Here is a 22,281-nt window from a genome sequence, read left to right as displayed (position 1 = left end):
TAGTGTATATATATATATATATATATATATATATATATATAGCACAGGCAGCAATTGTCTTGATTACATTTTGGTCAGAGCAGCATCAAAGTGAGCCTTTAGCCACACTGCGGGTGGACGTCCTCCATAGTGCGAAGATAACGCCTGTGGCGTCCATTGAAGTGTCCATGCAGTGACTACGCTATCAAAGAACACGCAAAGTTCAGATTGTGCTCTTCTGTTTTCTGCGTGAACAATATTTTCCTTATACTCTGCATTTTCTTGCCTGATTCGAAACAAACTAAAGATGAGGTCATGTCTTTAGCCTTTTTTTTTTTTTTTTTTTTTTATTAGCGGGGCAAACGGCCCCCGATCTTTTCCCAAAGCACATCACTGCTTTTTACAGCCGTCTTTGTGTCGGCATTCAATAGCAGACAAAGAGTGACCTCTGCAAAAAGAAAGCCAAGAGACGCATTTTTCAGCCTACGCGACACAGACGCTGAGGTCAAAGAACAAATGCGTCTAATCTGTAATGTCTCTAATCTCCTTCAGTGCACACATGAAGCAAACATGATTTCAAGACCAATTGGATCCATTCTTGTCAGACAGATGATTCTCTAGAGGCCACTATCTGGACACTTTCTATTTATAGATCACTTCTACTCAAGTGTCACTTGTAACTGACCAGTTTGTTTCTCCATGAGTGCTTTATCAGGATAATGATATTTTATTGATATTAATCAGAAAAATACTTTAATAATAATACTCGGAATATTTTCTGAGCGGTAAGATTATATTTCATAAATACAGTCGTGGTCAAAAGTTTACATACACTTGTAAAGTGTATGTAACACCACATAATGTCATGGCTGTCTTGATTTTCCAATCATTTCTACAACTCTTACTTTTTTGTGATAGAGTGATTGGAGCACATACTTGTTGGTCACATAAAACATTCATGAAGTTTGCTTCTTTTATGAATTTATTATTAGAGATGTCCGATAATATCGTACTGCCAATATTATCGGCTGATAAATGCTTTAAAATGTAATATCGGAAATTATCGGTATCTGTTTCAAAAAAATGTATGACTTTTTAAAACGCCGCTGTACAGAGCGGTACACGGACGTAAAGAAGCACAGAGCAGTTGCGTCTCACAGTCTTGCCAACCCCTCCCAATTTTCCCGGGAGACTCCCGAATTTCAGTGCCCCTCCCGAAAATCTCCCGGGGCAACCATTCTCCCGAATTTCTCCTGATTTCCACCCAGACAACAATATCGGGGGCGTGCCTTAAAGGCACTGCATTTGCGTGCCGGCCCAATCACATAATATCTACAGCTTTTCACACACACACACAAGTGAATGCAAGGCATACTTGGTCAACAGCCATACAGGTCACACTGAGGGTGGCATTATAAACAACTTTAACACTGTTACAAATATGCGCCACACTGTGAACCCACACTAAACAAGAATGACAAACACATTTCGCGGGACAACATAAACACAACAGAACAAATACCCAGAACCCCTTGCAGCACTAACTCTTCCGGGACGCTACAATATACACCCCCCGCACACACAAGATAATCATCAGAATTATATACATTGAATTATTTACAATCCGGGGTGTGGGATGTGGAGGGGCGGGGGGTTTAGGTTTGGTTGTTAACAACACTTCAGTCATCAACAATTGTATCATCAGAGAAATGGACATTGAAAGAGTGTAGGACTGACTTGGTAGGATATGTACAGCAGGAAGTGGACATGGAGAGAGAGAGAGAGAGAGAGAGAGAGAGAGAGAGAGAGAGAGAGAGAGAGAGAGAGAGAGAGAGAGAGAGAGAGAGAGAGAGATCAGCAAGCATAAGAAAAAGTATCTACCTTTGATTGTTTACATTTGATTATTAAGAATCCGGGGAGGGTGTTAGTTTAGGGTTGAAGTTGCCTGGAGGTGTTGTTTTAGTGTGGTTTTGAAGGAGGATAGAGATGCACTTTCTTTTACACCTGTTGGGAGTGCATTCCATATTGATGTGGCATAGAAAGAGAATGAGTTAAGACCTTTGTTAGTTCGGAATCTGGTTTTAACGTGGTTAGTGGAGCTCCCCCTGGTGTTGTGGTTATGGCGGTCATTTATGTTAAAGGCCTACTGAAACCCACTACTACCGACCACGCAGTCTGATAGTTTATATATCAATGATGAAATCTTAACATTGCAACACATGCCAATACGGCCGGGTTAACTTATAAAGTGCAATTTAAAATTTCCCGCTAAACTTCCGGTTGAAAAAGCCTTTGGAGGATGACGTATGTGGGTGACGTAGCCCGGGGAACAGAGGTATGCCTTCCCCATTGAATACAATACAAAAAAGCTCTGTTTTCATTTCATAATTCCACAGTATTCTGGACATCTGTGTTGGTGAATCTTTTGCAATTTGTTTAATGAACAATGGAGGCTGCAAAGAAGAACGTTTTAGGTGGGATCGGTGTATTAGCGGCTGGCTGTAGCAACACAACAAGGACTACTTACTTGGATAGCAGACGCCTAGCCGATGCTAGCAGACCCACCGCATGGATTATCGGGTGAAATCCTTTGTCGTGCCGTCGATCGCTGGAACGCAGGTGAGCACGGGTGTTGATGAGCAGAGCAGATGAGGGCTGGCTGGCGTAAGTGGAGCGCTAATGTTTTTATCATAGCTCTGTGAGGTCCGGTTGCTAAGTTGCTAAGTTAGCCTTAGCATCGTTAGCAACAGCATTGTTAAGCTTTGCCAGGCTGAGATCTATTAACCGTGTAGTTACATGTCCATGGTTTAATAGTATTGTTGATCTTCTGTCTATCCTTCCAGTCAGGGATTTATTTATTTTGTTTCTATCTGCATTTGAGACAGATGCTATCACGTTAGCTCATGCTAAAGAGCTTCGTAGATGTATTGTCGTGGAGATAAAAGGCACTGTGAATGTCCATTTCGCGTTCTCGACTCTCATCTTCAAGAAGATATAGTATCCGAGGTGGTTTAATATACAAATCCGTGATCCACAATAGAAAAAGGAGAGAGTGTGGAATCCAATGAGCCAGCTTGTACCTAAGTTACGGTCAGAGCGAAAAAAAATATGTCTTTCTCTGCATTCTAGTCCGTCACTAACGTTCCTCATCCACGAATCTTTCATCGTCGCTCAAATTAATGGGGTAATCGTCGCTTTCTCTGTCCGAATAGCTCTAGCTGCGTTGAAAACAATATGAAAATATGAGGGAGTGAACAACTGACAACGTCACGCTACTTCCGGTAGGGGCAAGGTTTTTTTTATCAGAGACCAAAAGTTGCGAACTTTATCGACGTTGTTCTATACTAAATCCTTTCAGCAAAAATATGGCAATATCGCAAAATGATCAAGTAAGACACATAGAATGGATCTGCTATCCCCGTGTAAATAAAAAAAATTAATTTCAGTAGGCCTTTAAGGAAGTAGTTTGACATGTATTTCGGTATCAGGTAGGTGTAGCGGATTTTATAGACTAGGCTCAGTGCAAGTTGTTTTACTCTGTCCTCCACCCTGAGCCAGCCCACTTTGGAGAAGTGGGTAGGAGTGAGGTGGGATCTGTGTGGTCTTTAATGTCCTTTGTGCTCTTTGATGTTTCCCTCTTACACATGTTTTGTGTGCCATGGCTAAGAGGGTTTTTTTTCTTTCTTTCCTTGGCCTCCAGTCTGGACCCCCCTCCAGGGTCCCATGCTTAGACTGATTTTTTTTTTCTTCTCATCCCCCCTCCTCCCCAGTGTTTACCTGTTTCTCACCTTTTTATTAAGGGGCGCCGGAAGTTGGCAGACCCGTCAGCGATCCTGTTCTGTCTGAATGGGATTGTGCTGAAAATCTTAATTTCCACTCGGGGATTATTAAAGTATTTCTGATTCTGATTCTGATTGCCTTTGTTTTTTGTTTTTTAGCTTTGGGTTGCTAAGCAACGGCTTTGAGCTAGCATTTAGCTAGTTAGCCCTCGGCTTTACGGCGCCTTCGGTTGGTTTATTTTAGCGAATCTGTGCCTCCCGCTGGGCAGAGTTGAAGTCGAATATGTTTGCAAGCTGTCTTGTTGTCGTGATCACAATCAGTAGTCGGAAATTACAGTTTTTTGGTCAAAAACTGTAGTGTCGGGAGCTGAGCTCTTCTAGTTACGTCCTCCCTCGGAAACCATAAAATCATAATCATAAAAATAATACTAGTAATGTGTTTTGATTGCCTATAATATTTTGTTTGAACTTTTTTGACCATTAAAGTAGTACTACTTTTATCATCATTATCATCATCACGATACAGTAAAGTAACATTTTTCAAACATCATGGCGTGAGGTTGGCAGTTGCCACGGTGATGGCTGTGATGCTAACCAACCGCAGAGCTTATGACCTCACAAAGCCTTCCTGTGCGTCCTCAAACGAGGGACGAGATCGGTGGGCTCCCGGTAAGCAACCGCGTCCGGCGACAAAAATGTATTCCTACGGAAGGATGGCGCGTTTCACCAGCCTGTGGAAATGTGTCGCCGTCATCTACAAGATGATCATTCAGACCATCTTCGGCGCCGTCTTCGGGACTTTGGAGAGCCAGGTGAGCAGCCTCAAGGACGAGCTGTGGATGCTGAACCTGAGGCTGGATCTTCAGGGTCAGAGGGTCGACGAGCTCTGGGCGGAGCTGGAGCGCAGGCAGGAGGACAACAAGCCTCTGTGGAACCGGGTGGAGAACCTGACCAACCGGCTCCAGTCCGAACGGAGCAACCCGGCCGTGGACATCAAACAACAACGGCCGGGAGATCCGGGCAACTTTTTAGACGAGGCACGGCGCAGGATAGAAACCCGAAAGGAGAAACTCCTGCGGGACATCCGGCTGTTTCGCATCAAGTCCATGAACAACCAGAAGATGCTGGAAGAAGGGCTGGTCAAGGGGGAGGAGGAGCTCCACACAACCAGGGAACAGAGAAGACTCCTCCAGGGGAAACTTAGGTTGCAGAGGACGACTATAGCCCAAGACCAGGACCAGGACCTTCCATCTGACGACAACTTCAGCTAATATCCGTGAACATGCACACATTTTCATTGGCTAGTGGGTTTGTTTCAGAGCACATTTATGCTCACTTTTCTTGTCTACTCGCATTACTTGAACTTAAAACATGTGTTGGAGGTAGGGCAGCATATCATGCATGCAGACTATTTGAGCATAAATACACCGAAAGGTGGACAGAAACGAAGACTAAAAGGCCTTATTTGCTTGGTAAAAATCACACAAAATGGGCTTCTTTACCTATTCGAGAAACAACAGTAAACAGCATGTCATGCATTGTCTTGTTAATGTATTTCTGTGGCATATGCCAATGTAAAAAGTATCAGTATCCTTCTTCACAATCCAAACTGTCAACACATTTGTCCAAATTTGTGATCCATCCAATGCCTTTTTCCCCAATTTTAGCTCAGCGAGACATAACAATAAACAGCATGTCATGCACTGTCTTGACAAATGTATTGCATTTTTGCAGCCAAGTATCAATATCGTTGCTCACCATCCAAACGGTCAACACATTTGTGATCAATGCCTTCTTCCCTGTTTGAGCTCATCGAGAAATAACAATAAACAGCATGTCATGCACTGTCTTGACAAATGCATCGTATTTCTGTAGCAAAAGCCAATGTAAAAAGTAATAGTTTCGTTCTTCACTGTCCAAACTGTCTACACATTTGTCCAAATTTGTGATCCATCCAATGTCTTCTTCCCGTTTTGAGCACAGCGAGACATAACAGTAAGCAGCATGTCATGCACTGTCTTGACAAATGTATTGCATTTCTGTAGCAAATGACAATGTAAAAAGTATTAGTTTCGTTCTTCGCTGTCCAAACTGTCAACACATTTGTCCAAATTTGTGATCCATCCAATGCCTTTTTTCCAATTTTAGATCAGTGAGACAACAAACAGAATGGCATGCACTGTCCTGACAAATGTATCGTATTTCTGTAGCAAATGACAATGTAAAAAGTATTAGTTTCGTTTTTCACTGTCCAAACTGTCAACACATTTGTCCAAATTTGTGATCCATCCAATGCCTTTTTCCCAATTTTAGCTTAGCGAGACATAAACAGCATGTCATGCACTGTCTTGACAAATGTATTGCATTTTTGCAGCCAATGTAAAAAGTATCAATATCGTTCCTCACCATCCAAACTGTCAACACACATTTGTGATCAATGCCTTCTTCCCTGTTTGAGCTCATCGAGAAATAACAATAAACAGCATGTCATGCACTGTCTTGACAAATGTATCGTATTTCTGAAGCAAACGGCAATATAAAAATTATTACTTTCGTTCTTCACTGTCCAAACTGTCTACACATTTGTCCAAATTTGTGATCCATCCAATGTCTTCTTCCCGTTTTGAGCTCAGCGAGACATAACAGTAAGCCGCATGGCATGCACCATCTTGACAAATGTATTTCTGTAGCATGCGTCAATGTAAAAAGTATTGTTTTTTTGCTGTCCAAACTGTCTTATCTACACATTTGTGATCCAAAGCCTTCTTCCTTGTCCGAGCTCAGCAAGACATAACAGCAAGCAGCATATCCCACATTGTCTTCACTAATGAAGCTCATTCCTGTCATACAAGATTACATAAAAACAACTTATGGCTTTTAACTTAAGGGATCATAATTATCCACATCTATCTTCACTGCCCACTTTTGCTAGTCCTTTTCCCCATTTCCTGAGTCAAAGACATGCCAGCAAGCAGCATATCATGCACTGCCTTAAATAAAGACGCTTTATTCTGTGATCACTCAATGGACAAAGTATCCATATCCACCTTTACTGTCCACAGGCATGTAATTGTGCAAACTTTGAGTCTTCTTTCTGTTCAGCAAGACATGGCAATCAGCATATCATGCACTGTCTCCAATAGGGACGCTTATTCATGCAAGAACTTCACTGTCGCCACACAAACATGGCGCCTCCCATTCATTTTGGTGGTAGCGGGGGGTGTATTTTGTAGCGTCCCGGAAGAGTTAGTGCTGCAAAGAGTTCTGGGTATTTGTTCTGTTGTGTTTATGTTGTGTTACGGTGCGGATGTTCGCCCGAAATGTGTTTGTCATTCTTGTTTGGTGTGGATTCACAGTGTGGCGTATAATTCTAACAGTGTTAAAGTTGTTTATACGACCACCCTCAGTGTAACCTGTATCGCTGTTGATCAAGTATGCGTTGCATTCACGTGTGTGTGCGTACAGAAGCCGCACATATCTTGTGACTGGGCCGGCACGTTGTTAGAATGGATGAAAAGCGGACGTAAGACAGCTCGTAGAGGACCTTAAAGGCAGATCCTTTAAGGCACGCCCCCAAGACTGTGGTCCGGGTGGACTACGAGATATAATGACTGATGAACACCTTCGTTTGATAATGAAGGTTGCCTCAGCTCAAAGCCTGAGCCCCGACATTAATGAACTAGCATCCAAGAAAAGATGGCAGGTATCTGGCTTGGGCACATCAGATTAGATCAGTGTGTTGCAATCTGAGCAGTTTAAAGTCCTGAATGGTTGGTTTAGTCATTGTTATTTTATTTTCAAATTTATTAGCCTGTGGAAAAAGTTAATGTTGATATTTACCTCAGAAGGCTGCAAATAGAAAAGAGGCATTCAATTTTTATTTAAATTGTATTTGATATGCCATTGATATTTTTTAATTATTATCATTATTTGAAACTGGATTTTGCATGTCACTATAAAGTTATATAAGCCTTGCTTGTTCAATATACAATGCAAAACTTGTTTGGGTCCCTATTAAAAGGTTAATTTGTTCAACCTTGGCCCGCGGCTTTGTTCAGTTTTAAATTTTGGCCCACTCTGTATTTGAGTTTGAAACCCCTGCCAATCAAAGTTTGGCTTTGCACAGTTTAATCATGACAGCTTGGAGACCTTGTTTGTGCAAGCGTCAGTTTTAGCTTCTTATTGCTCCTTTCCTGACACTTAAGATATAACAGCATATCATGCACTGTCTTGGACAAAGACATTTAGCAGCTCAGTTTGAACACATCAAAGTAGCGCTTCCATTTGTCAATAGATCAAGTGTTTCCCACACATTCATTTATTTGTGGCGGCCCGCCACAAAAGAATTACGTCCGCCACAAATAAAAAAAATATATTAAAAAATATATATATATATATTTTTTTTTTTTGTCCTTTCCAGCTTCTCAGGCAAATCATATAGTTGATGTAGATGCCCGTATAGGCTGTTCAGATTTACTTTACAAAAGAGAAGTGTAGGATACTTCTCTTGTTGCCTTATTTGTATTTGACCAGATGTCTGATGAAGCTTTGTGTCTATCTACCACCACTACTGTTTTCTGTTTATTTGTTACTGACTGTGGCAGGACACCTCTGCCTCTGTTTCACTTTATGTTGCTGGTAAATAATATGGTTGTAGTAGTAGGCTTAAGTTAAATTATTTAGTATGCACTAGTTAAAGGGGCAGAGCTTTAAGGGACATTTTAGCTTTTATATTTTATAAGATATATTTTTTGTAAGAACCACAATTAATAAATATATTTCAGTGAATAACTTATTGTTGAAATCTGTATATAAATATGTACATAAAGTGTTGTAATTATATTGTAAAATGGGTGGATGGATGGACGTTTAAAACAAAACTGTTAATAAGTATAAATTTTTTGAGCCTTTTTAGAGAAAATGATATCATTGTAGTAAATTATGCAAATTACTCGATTATGTCATTGTGACCACGCCCATAGCCACGCCCCCACCGCCACAGGTATCTCGGCAGTTTATGGGAAACACTGATAGATGAAAGCAAATTTCAGTTGCAGAGCCTTCTTTATCCTTTCCTGAGACTCTAAACACCGCAGCCAGCAGCATATCATGCACTGTCTTGAATATACACGCTCATTTCTTTGACCATTCCAGCAAAATCCAGGTATGGCTTTCCACAGTTTGATCACGACAGCTTGGAGACCTAATTTACGCAAACATCAGAGTCAGCGCCTTTTTCATCCTTTCCTGAGACCAAAGCTATAACAGCATATCATGCACTGTCTTGGATAAATACGCTCATTTCTTTTCCCATTCCAGCAAAATCAAAAAATTGGCTTTGCACAGTTTAATCACGACAGCTTGGAGACCTCGTTTACGCAAACGTCAGGTTCAGCATCTTATTGCTCCTTTCCTGACACTTAAGATATAACAGCATATCATGCACTGTCTTGGATAAAGACACTTCAGTTCGAACACATCAAAGTAGCGACTCCATTTGTCAATAGATGAATGCACATTTCAGTTGCAGAGCTTTCTTTATCCTGTCCTGAGACTCAAACGTCGCAGCAGACAGCATATCATGCACTGTCTTGACTAAAGAAGCTTTGGGTGAGTACATGCATGGTGGAAGCAAAGCATTCAGCAGTGAGTCATAACAATGCTTGCTAACTTTTATTGTACCTCACTAGCGTCAAGTAGATTTTTGGACACGATACTCAGAACAAAACGTTCGAGCTCAGCAGTGTTTTTCTTCTGAAGTGCCTTGGGTTTGTTCCGCAGAGTAAACCACGTTATCTTTAAATGCCAGCTCGGCTTCAAAAGGACACACGTAGATGGGGAGAAATACGTCAAACTAATGTATAAATTGATTTCCAAGCATCGTCTACAATGGGGGGAGATGTTGAGAAAATAGAAAACAACATGGAATAAAGCATCAGATACAAAACATGGCCGTAGTAGTGATTGACACAGGAGGACATTTTTATTACACAATATCACAGACGACTAATCTGCTTTCAGACATGTTAATGTTTACTGTGTGGGTGGAATGATTTTTGTTTGAGTAATGGAGGCACAGCCTGATTAACACACACGCTTCATTAAAACAGCATTTGGTATTTAATATTAATAATACAAATTATAATAATAATACTAAGGAAGAACAAGAACAGAAAAAGAAGACAAATAATTTAATATATTATATTGAAAATAATAATATTAAGGGAGAACAAGAACAGAAAAAGGAGACGAATAATTGTATATAATATTATAATAAAAATAATAATATTATAAGGGAGAACAAGAACAGAAAAAGAAGACAAATAATTTAATACAATAAAAATAATAATATTAAGGGAGAACAAGAACAGAAAAAGAAGACGAATAATTGTATATAATAAAAATAATATTAAGTGAGAACAAGAACAGAAAAAGAAGACTAATAATTTAATATAATATAATACAAATAATAATATTAAGAGAGAACAAGAACAGAAAAAGAAGACAAATAATTTAATATACTATATTAAAAATAATAATATTAAGGGAGAACAAGAACACAAAAAGAAGACAAATAATTTTATATATTAAAAATAATAATATTAAGGTAGAACAAGAACAGAAAAAGAAGACAAATTATTTAATATAATATTATAATAAAAATAATATTAAGGGAGAACAAGAACAGAAAAAGAAGACACATAATTGTATATAATATAATAAAAATATTATATTAAGGGAAAACAAGAACAGAAAAAGAAGACAAATAATTTAATATAATATAATAAAAATAATAATATTAAGGGAGAACAAGAACAGAAAAAAAGAAGACGAATAATTGTATATAATAAAAATATTAATAATATTAAGTGAGAACAAGAATAGAAAAAGAAGACAAATAATTTAATATAATATAATAAAAATAATAATATTAAGGGAGAACAACAACAGAAAAAGAAGACAAATAATTGTATATAATATAATAAAAAATAATAATATTAAGGGGGAACAAGAACAGAAAAAGAAGACTAATAATTTAATATCATATAATAAAAATAATAATATTAAGGGAGAACAACAACAGAAAAAGAAGACAAATAATTGTATATAATACTATAATAAAAATAATAATATTAAGGGAGAACAAGAACAAAAAAAGAAGACAAATAATTGTATATAATATAATAACAAAAATAATAATATTAAGGGAGAACAAGAACACAAAAAGAAGACTTATAATTTAATATAGTTTAATAAAAATAATAATATTAAGGGAGAACAAGAACAGAAAAAGACGACAAATTGTATATAATATGATAAAAATAATAATAATATTAAGGGAGAACAAGAAAAGAAAAAGAAGACAAATAAATTAATAATAGAATATTATCATGACGTTATTATTATTGTTAATATTATTGTCCCACTGTTTAAACAGGTTGAACTGAATTTTCAAATGGGGGGGGAAACAAATAAACCCTCCAAAAAAGCACGTTTTGAAATGTTTAGCCTGAGCTCCCACAGCAGCACCTGTCGTGAAAGTTTAACAACAATGTAATGACATCACCCCGAGTATATGACCTCCATTTTATGTGAGACAGCTTTGTTAAAAAGAAAAATAAAAGTGTGGGAGAGGGACGGGTAGGCTTTGCTACACATCTTAAAAAGAAGGAAAAAAGGGAAAAAGAAACAAGAAGAAGAAGAAAACAGACGAAGAAGATTATAATAATATGTTATTATATATTGGAGGACGGCGTGGCGCGGTTGGGAGAGTGCAAGTATAACCCATAAACCATTATGATATTATTATTAATGAACTGTTTGAAACGGAATTTTAAATTGAAAATAAACCCTACAAAAGGAAGTTTTGACATTTCCAGCCTTTGCTTCCAAAACACTGCCTGTCATGAAGGTGGAACAAAAACGTAACGACTTTGTCCCGAATATGCGACCACCATTTAATGTGGCACAGCTTTGTTACAAAAAATGTGAGATTACGGTAATTCATCATACATATTTACCGTAGAAAACAATTTCCAGGTATAGTGATGGGGGGGAAAAAGCAACTATGAATACATATACATATAAGTTAAATAAGTACAAAGTGCCTCTTATGTTTTCAAATAAAGTAACCAAGATATGTTTTTTTAACGATGTGCGTTTTATATGGAGGGCCAAATGAGGCTAAATAAATACATCTTTAAAATATTACTTAAATGTATCGTCATTTATCATTTGAATTAAATACATTTGTTGTTATGAAGAGGGTCAAATGGGACAAAATAAAATGAATCTTTACCCTGACCCTGTGTGGGGGCAGGGGTGTAGGCTTTGCTACACCTCTTAAAAAGAAAAACAATGTAAGAAAAAGGAAAAAAAAACAAAAAGGAAAATATAGTACAATATAAATGATATGTTATTATTAATTAACTGTTCAAAACAGATTAAACTCAGTTTTCAAATGAAATTAAACCCTACAAAAGGAAGTTTTGAGGTTTTTTTAGCTTCAGCTTCCGAAAACAGTCCCGCTCATAAAAGTGTAACAAAAATGTAACGACCTTGCTCCAAGTATACGACCATCGTTTGATGTGTGACAGGCTTTGCTGCACGTCTTAAAATAAAGCTCTTCCAACTTAGCCCTCAGTTAGCTACTAAATATGCTAATCAGGGATGACGTTGCTGTTAAACTGTGACAGTAATGTTAGCACTTTAGCACTCTTCCTGTCCTACCGCTCAGTGTGATAGGTTGAAGTGTGTCAGAATCAGAATCAGAATAGTTTTTATTGCCATTGTTTGAGAACTGGTTCACAAACTAGGAATTTTTCTTGGTGCAATCGTGCAACATAAAACACATAACACAGAATAGATGTCTTCCATTATGTCTGACAAGTGTAAAAATGCGCAATAGCGCTTCTACACTGACGGCTAAGGATGTATACCAAGTACCAGAATTGTTTGGTACCGGTTCCTAATTGGGACGTGAAGATTCCGGACTAATGAAACTGCCCCCTGTATTTTTTGTTCCAGCTGACCGACGTACAGTAATTACGACACCTTGTCACATTCAGTTCAGCTGCCTCTGCTCCACACTAAAATCAGCCTGGATTAATAACAAATAAGGAAGCAACACCACAAAAAAGTTTGCAAGACAACAATATTCCCTCCTCAAAGTCCCGCACGCTGTGTCAGTTTGAAGTGAACGCACTGTACGCACGACAAGTCATGACCACGTTTTTATCAACCGTCCTCCTAGCGATCCATTAATCCACAGGCCATTATTAATCCACTGGAAAAATAGAAAAATTGAGGTCATATAATAATCCATATAGTTGCTTTGTGACTGACAGGACTGGTTGCCGTCTGAAGTCACTCCATTTGTGTGTCATTAAGACACATCTGGCTTAAATGTGTTTCAGTTCCTTCTGTCTCTTGATTACAAACTGGACGATCGAGCATTACACTTGCTTACAGAGTCTTTATGTATAGAGTACACACACACACACACACACACACACACACACACACACACACACACACACACACACACACACACACACACACACACACATACATACACACAGTACAGGCCAAAAGTTTGGACACACCTTCTCATTTCAATGCATTTTCATGACTATTTACATTGTAGCTTGTCACTGAAAGCATCAACACTATGACACCTGTGAAGTGAAAACCATTTCAGGTGACTACCTCTTGAAGCTCATCGAGAGAATGCCAAGAGTGTGCAAAAAAAGTACAAACCCCGTTTCCATATGAGTTGGGAAATTGTGTTAGATGTAAATATAAACGGAATACAATGATTTGCAAATCATTTTCAACCCATATTCAGTTGAATATGCTACAAAGACAACATATTTGATGTTCAAACTGATAAACATGTTTTATTTTTGAAAATAATCATTAATTTTAGAATTTGATGCCTGCAACACGTGACAAAGAAGTTGGGAAAGGTGGCAATAAATACTGATAAAGTTGAAGAATGCTCATCAAGCACTTATTTGGAACATCCTACAGGTGAACAGGCAAATTGGGAACAGGTGGGTGCCATGATTGGGTATAAAAGTAGATTCCATGAAATGCTCAGTCATTCACAAACAAGGATGGGGCGAGGGTCACCACTTTGTCAACAAATGCGTGAGCAAATTGTTGAACAGTTTAAGAAAAACCTTTCTCAACCAGCTATTGCAAGGAATTTAGGGATTTCACCATCTACGGTCCGTAATATCATCAAAGGGTTCAGAGAATCTGAAGAAATCACTGCACGTAAGCAGCTAAGCCCGTGACCTTCGATCCCTCAGGCTGTACTGCATCAAAAAGCGACATCAGTGTGTAAAGGATATCACCACATGGGCCCAGGAACACTTCAGAAACCCACTGTCAGTAACTACAGTTGGTCGCTACATCTGTAAGTGCAAGTTAAAACTCTCCTATGCAAGGCGAAAACCGTTTATCAACAACACCCAGAAACGCTGTCGGCTTCACTGGGCCTGAGCTCATCTAAGATGGACTGAAACAAAGTGGAAAAGTGTTCTGTGGTCTGACGAGTCCACATTTAAAATTGTTTTTGGAAACTGTGGACGTCGTGTCCTCCGGACCAAAGAGGAAAAGAACCATCCGGATTGTTATAGGCGCAAAGAGTAAAAGCCAGCATCTGTGATGGTATGGGGGTGTATTAGTGCCCAAGACATGGGTAACTTACACATCTGTGAAGGCGCCATTAATGCTGAAAGGTACATACAGGTTTTGGAGCAACATATGTTGCCATCCAAGCAACATTACCATGGACGCCCCTGCTTATTTCAGCAAGACAATGCCAAGCCACGTGTTACATCAACGTGGCTTCATAGTAAAAGAGTGCGGGTACTAGACTGGCCTGCCTGTAGTCCAGACCTGTCTCCCATTGAAAATGTGTGGCGCATTATGAAGCCTAAAATACCACAACGGAGACCCCCGGACTGTTGAACAACTTAAGCTGTACATCAAGCAAGAATGGGAAAGAATTCCAAAAAAATTTGTCTCCTCAGTTCCCAAACGTTTACTGAGTGTTGTTAAAAGGAAAGGCCATGTAACACAGTGGTGAACATGCCCTTTCCCAACTACTTTGGCACGTGTTGCAGCCATGAAATTCTAAGTTAATTATTATTTGCAAAAAAAAAATAAAGTTTATGAGTTTGAACATCAAATATCTTGTCTTTGTAGTGCATTCAATTGAATATGGGTTGAGAAGGATTTGCAAATCATTGTATTCCGTTTATATTTACATCTAACACAATTTCCCAACTCATATGGAAACGGGGGTTTGTAAAAGAGTGGAAAGAAATGTTCAGGCTAGCACTAAAAGTCTGGTACTCGAGAGCATGAGAGGGAAATGACATCTGTGCAGTAGCCATGAAGTCCGAGGGCCAGGGTGATCTCATTACCGACAATGACTCCTGGGAGTTACGGCCGACTGGAGGGGACGGAGCTCCAAGACGGACATAATGGCGTCCTTGTCTCCGCGCTCCATGCCGTAATTAAAACCGTCGCTTAGGTGCTCGCTCCCGTCGCCGACCTCAGACTTTCCCCCCCCCCCCCCGCGACGGTCCCCGGCCGATAGAGAGTACCGTACTTTGGGCTGCTTCCTGCTTTTAGAACTGGGGGGGGGGGGAATCGGGTTACGCGTTTTCTTTAAAGCCACCTTCTATGTTTTTGCCACCGCGGGCCAAGGAATGTGTAGGAAGGTAAAGTTGTTTGAACAGCCAAATAGTCAGGAATGTCTGGAGGCTGCAGCGGCGCCCTTCCAGAGGTTTCTGCGGCCCGAGTCGGAAGAGACATTTTTTATCTTTTTTTTAGCAGCCAAAACTCAGGAGCAGAGATGTCATCTCGCGCTAAGATGGCTGCGTCCTACCTCAAATATATCCTCCACTTTCAATGAAAAATAGTGCAGATTTACAATATCCTGCGTCCTCTGCAGTGGACGTTTGTGTTTTGTATAACAGGGGGTCGTTTTTTTCCTTTCTTGTGTAACTCCAGAAAATGTGAAAAAGTTTAAAGATGCTCCGAGCCAAATCTGATCCGTTAGATTTTGCCCATCGTTGAAGATCAGATAAATAAATGTAAGCCATTCGGTGACCACAGATGAGGCGCTAGCTGTCCAAAGTCGGGACCCAGGGTGGACCACTCATCTGTGCATCAGTTGGGGACGTCTCTGCGCTCCTGACCTGTCTCCATTCAAGATGATCTCCTGCTGGCCCCACTATGGACTGGACTCCCACTATATTGTTAGATCCACTATGGACTGGACTCCCACTATTATGCTAGTTCCACAATGGACTGGACTCTCACTATTATGCTAGATCCACTATGGACTGGACTCCCACTATTATGCTAGATCCACTATGGACTGGACTCTTACAATATTATGCTAGGTCCACTATGGACTGGACTCCCACTATTATGCTAGATCCACTATGGACTGGACTCTTACAATATTATGTTAGATCCACTATGGACTGGACTCCCACTATTATGCTAGTTCCACAATGGACTGGACTCTCACTATTATGCTAGATCCACTATGGACTGGACTCCCACTATTATGCTAGATCCACTATGGACTGGACTCTTACAATATTATGCTAGGTCCACTATGGACTGGACTCCCACTATTATGCTAGATCCACTATGGACTGGACTCTTACAATATTATGTTAGATCCACTATGGACTGGACTCCCACTATTATGCTAGATCCACTGTGGACTGGACTCCCACTATTATGCTAGATCCACTATGGACTGGACTCTTACAATATTATGCTAGGTCCACTATGGACTGGAATCCCACTATTATGCTAGATCCACTATGGACTGGACTCTTACAATATTATGCTAGATCCACTATGGACTGGACTCTCACAATATTATGCTAGATCGAATATGGACTGGACTCCCATCATTATTTTAGATCCACTATGGACTGGACTCTCACTATTATGTTAGATCCACTATGGACTGGACTCCCACTATTATGTTAGATCCACTATGGACTGGACTCTCACTATTATGCTAGATCCACTGTGGACTGGACTCTTACAATATTATGCTAGATCCACTATGGACTGGACTCTCACAATATTATGCTAGATCCACTATGGACTGGACTCTCACAATATTATGCTAGATCCACTATGGACTGGACTCTCACAATATAATGCTAGATCCACTATGGACTGGACTCCCACTATTATGTTAGATCCACTATGGACTGGACTCTCACTATCATGCTAGATCCACTATTGACTGGACTCTTACAATATTATGCTAGATCCACTATGGACTGGACTCTCACAATATTATGCTAGATCCACTATGGACTGGACTCTCACAATATTATGCTAGATCGAATATGGACTGGACTCCCAACATTATTCTAGATCCACTATGGACTGGACTCTCCCACTATTATGTTAGATCCACTATGGACTGGACTCTCACTATTATGTTAGATCCACTATGGACTGGACTCCCACCATAATGTTAGATCCACTATGGACTGGACTCTCACTATTATGCTAGATCCACTATGGACTGGACTCTTACAATATTATGCTAGATCCACAATGGACTGGACTCTTACAATATTATGCTAGATCCACTCTGGACTGGACTCTCACAATATTATGCTAGATCCACTATGGACTGGACTCTCACAATATAATGCTAGATCCACTATGGACTGGACTCTCACAATATTATGCTAGATCCACTATGGACTGGACTCCCACAATATAATGCTAGATCCACTATGGACTGGACTCACACTATTATGTTAGATCCACAATGGACTGGACTCTCACTATTATGCTAGATCCACTATGGACTGGACTCTCACTATTATGCTAGATCCACTATGGACTGGACTCTTACAATATTATGCTAGATCCACTATGGACTGGACTCTCACAATATTATGCTAGATCCACTATGGACTGGACTCTCACAATATAATGCTAGATCCACTATGGACTGGACTATCACAATATTATGCTAGATCGAATATGGACTGGACTCCCAACATTATTTTAGATCCACTATGGACTGGACTCTCCCACTATTATGTTAGATCCACTATGGACTGGACTCCCACTATTATGTTAGATCCACTATGGACTGGACTCTCACTATTATGCTAGATCCACTATGGACTGGACTCCCAACATTATTTTAGATCCACTATGGACTGGACTCTCCCACTATTATGTTAGATCCACTATGGACTGGACTCCCACTATTATGTTAGATCCACTATGGACTGGACTCTCACTATTATGCTAGATCCACTATGGACTGGACTCTTACAATATTATGCTAGATCCACTATGGACTGGACTCTCACAATATTATGCTAGATCCACTATGGACTGGACTCTCACAATATAATGCTAGATCCACTATGGACTGGACTATCACAATATTATGCTAGATCGAATATGGACTGGACTCCCAACATTATTTTAGATCCACTATGGACTGGACTCTCCCACTATTATGTTAGATCCACTATGGACTGGACTCCCACTATTATGTTAGATCCACTATGGACTGGACTCTCACTATTATGCTAGATCCACTATGGACTGGACTCTTACAATATTATGCTAGATCCACTATGGACTGGACTCTCACAATATAATGCTAGATCCACTATGGACTGGACTCTCACAATATTATGTTAGATCGAATATGGACTGGACTCCCAACATTATTTTAGATCCACTATGGACTGGACTCTCCCACTATTATGTTAGATCCACTATGGACTGGACTCTCACTATTATGTTAGATCCACTATGGACTGGACTCTCACTATTATGATAGGTCCACTGTGGACTGGACTCTCACTATTATGCTAGATCCACTATGGACTGGACTCTTACAATATTATGGTAGATCCACTATGGACTGGACTCTCACAATATTATGCTAGATCCACTATGGACTGGACTCTCACAATATTATGCTAGATCCACTATGGACTGGACTCCCACTATTATGCTAGATCCACTGTGGACTGGACTCCCACAATTATGCTCGATCTACTATGGACTGGACTCTTACAATATTATGCTAGATCCACTATGGACTGGACTCCCACTATTATGCTAGATCCACTGTGGACTGGACTCCCACAATTATGCTCGATCTACTATGGACTGGACTCTTACAATACTATGGTAGATCCTCTATGGACTGGACTCTCACAATATTATGCTAGATCCACTATGGACTGGACTCTCACAATATTATGCTAGATCCACTATGGACTGGACTCGGACTCTCACAATATTACGATAGATCCATTATGGACTGGACTCTCACAATATTATGCTAGATCCACTATGGACTGGACTCTCACAATATTATGCTGGATCCACTATGGACTGGACTCTCACAATATTATGCTAGATCCACTATGGACTGGACTCTCACAATATTATGCTGGATCCACTATGGACTGGACTCTCACAATATTATGCTAGATCCACTATGGACTGGACTCTCACAATATTATGTTAGATCCACTATGGACTGGACTCTCACAATATTATGCTAGATCCACTATGGACTGGACTCTCACAATATTATGCTAGATCCACTATGGACTGGACTGGACTCTCACAATATTATGCTAGATCCACTATGGACTGGACTCTCACAATATTATGCTAGATCCACTCGACGTCCATTGCACCGGCTACTCTACCCACCTCTGGGAATTAGTGTTGCCAACTTAGCGACTTTGTTGTTACATTTAGTGAGTATTCGGAACCTTCTAGATCACACGTGTCAAACTGGTTTTCATTGAGGGCCACATGGCAGTTATGGCTGCCATCAGAGGGCCGCTTGTAACAGCCAATAATGTATGAATCTGCCTCTGGATTCCATTATTAATTATATATATATTTTTTAAGTAGACTGTCGATTTTACAGTAAAAACTTTACATTTACAAAATGTTACTGTAAATAGTGTTTTTTTATTTTTTTATTTCTTACATTTTATGGTAAATATAAAAACAGCAACACTGTTTAGTTTTTTGTTTTTTACGGAAAAAGCTGGCAGCTTAGTTTAGCCAGATTGTTACTATTAAATTTACATTGGTTTTTACAACATTACGTTGTTAATAGAAAAAGGTCCTTTTTTTATTCTGGCAACTTGGCTGCCAGTTTTTCTACCACGAAAACAAATGTATCGTTTTTCTATTTACAGTAATACACCGTTAAAAACAAGGTTTTACAGTAAACATATGACAGCTCAGTCAACAGAATTTGTAACGCACATTTTTAAAAGTTTTTTTCAATTTACAGTAATATGCTGTAAAGAACACCGTAAAATGTATTGTAATTTTTATTAATTTGAAGGTAGTTTGCTGTAAAATCATAAGTCAAGCAGATATTTAAGTATTTATTTTTATTTAGACAACTTTTTTTTTTGGAAAGTATATACTGTAATATTTGCAGCAATAATGGATATTATTAAAGTTTAAAAAAATCATGCAATTTCAAGTAGTGCATATATTTTTTCGGTCCAACTGAAAAAAATCTATTACATTTAGTGAGAAAATATTAGGTGCTTTTTGATACACATTTCCAGGTCTTTGCGGGCCAGATACAATGATGTGGCGGGCCAGATCTCGCCCCCTGGGCCTTGGGTTTGACACCTGTGTTCTAGATACTTTAAAAAAAAAAAAAAAGTGCTGATTTCTGAAAATAGGTTCTCTCCCACAGCATCCATAAAAATGGCGTTATGCAAATGAACCCCCCTGCACAGCCACAGATAGATTGTAGTACTGTAAGAAACTCTGGTATACGGTATATTATTTTCTCTGCTTTAAATAGTTATTCAACCCCCCACGACTCCAAAAGGGACAAGCGGTAGAAAATGGATGTATGGAATTAGTTTTTAAGTCATTTTACTCAACATTTTCCAGCAGGAAGATGCGTCGACAAGATCTAAGTGCACATTGTGTGTAAAACTGGATTCATGTGTATAATAACTGTTAATAATATCAAAAAGTGAACACATGTACACAGTCTTGCGACATACACACGCCATCTTGCATCATCGAGCATTTTTGTTCAGCTGCGGATGTATTTTAAAAAAAATAATATCACCCACCTTACCTTCCTCCGTCACTCCTTTTTGAAAACTTCTGCCTTCCGACACGAGAGCTCGGGCGCTACAAAACCAGAGCCGAGAGCTGACAGTCGACCGCACACCGTCTCACTTCCTTGGCAACCGTTAACTCATTTCCCCCATCAACGCTGCGAGGACGGCTTATTGAGGGGGGGGGAAAAGGAAGCTGAATGTGGCGCACAATGAGCCTCACATAGTGATGGTGAAATCAAGCAGACGTGGATTTTTTTCTAATTCTGTCCAGGCGGGCAAACATGCAGCAAGTTGGTGTTTTTTGTTTTGTTTTGTTTTACATATGCATACAGGGATTTCTCAAACTGTGGTACATGTACCACTAGTGCAGGGGTCCGCAACCCAAAAGGTTGAAAAAGTCATATTGGACCAAAAATACAAAAAAAAAATCTGTATGGAGCCGCAAAAAACTTAAAAGCCTTATATAAGTGTTATAATGAAGTCAACACATGATGTAAGTGTCTATATTAGCAATATTAGCCTACTATCAAAATGACTTTAAAAGCCTTATGTAAGTGTTATAATGAAGGCAACACATGATGTAAGTGTCTATATTAGCTATATTAGCCTACTATCAAAATGACTTTAAAAGCCTTATACAAGTGTTATAATGAAGGCAACACATGATGTAAGTGTCTATATTAGCAATATTAGCCTACTATCAAAATTATTTTAAAAAGCCTTATATAATTGTTATAATGCAGGCAACACATGATGTAAGTGTCTATATTAGCCTACTATCAAAATGACTTTAAAAACCTTATACAAGTGTTATAATGAAGGCAACACATGATGTAAGTGTCTAAATTAGCCTACTATCAAAATGACTTTAAAAGCCTTATATAAGTGTTATAATGAAGGCAACACATGATGTAAGTGTCTATATTAGCAATATTAGCCTACTATCAAAATTATTTTAAAAAGCCTTATATAATTGTTATAATGAAGGCAACACATGATGTGTCTATATTAGCCTACTATCAAAATGACTTTAAAAACCTTATACAAGTGTTATAATGAAGGCAACACATGATGTAAGTGTCTAAATTAGCCTACTATCAAAATGACTTTAAAAGCCTTATATAAGTGTTATAATGAAGGCAGCACATGATGTAAGTGTCTATATTAGCTATATTAGCCTACTATCAAAATGACTTTAAAAGCCGTATATAAGTGTTATAATGAAGGCAACACATGATGTAAGTGTCTATATTAGCAATATTAGCCTACTATCAAAATTATTTTAAAAAGCCTTATATAATTGTTATAATGAAGGCAACACATGATGTGTCTATATTAGCCTACTATCAAAATGACTT

The 22,281-nt window shown here is 39.0% G+C and overlaps 1 protein-coding gene across 5 annotated transcripts in view; it reads right to left on the bottom strand.

The window, feature by feature from the left end:
* The window catches only part of adcy7 (adenylate cyclase 7), a 168,712-nt gene that overhangs the window by 118,417 nt on the left and 28,014 nt on the right, over window positions 1–22,281 (bottom strand). For 2 of the 5 annotated variants that reach the window (XM_062023521.1, XM_062023550.1), the window contains exon 1: window positions 20,933–21,050. The exons of 2 other annotated variants lie outside the window; for them this stretch is intronic. The gene's annotated coding sequence lies outside the window, so the exon portion shown is untranslated. Of the gene's footprint in view, window positions 1–20,932; window positions 21,051–22,281 lie in introns of those variants that run through there. One more of the 5 variants, XM_062023541.1, reaches the window with a different exon arrangement.

This window comes from Entelurus aequoreus, linkage group LG02 (genome assembly GCF_033978785.1).
Source record: "Entelurus aequoreus isolate RoL-2023_Sb linkage group LG02, RoL_Eaeq_v1.1, whole genome shotgun sequence".
In the NCBI taxonomy this organism is placed as follows: Eukaryota; Metazoa; Chordata; class Actinopteri; order Syngnathiformes; family Syngnathidae; genus Entelurus; species Entelurus aequoreus.
This window is presented reverse-complemented; position numbering and strand designations above follow the sequence as displayed.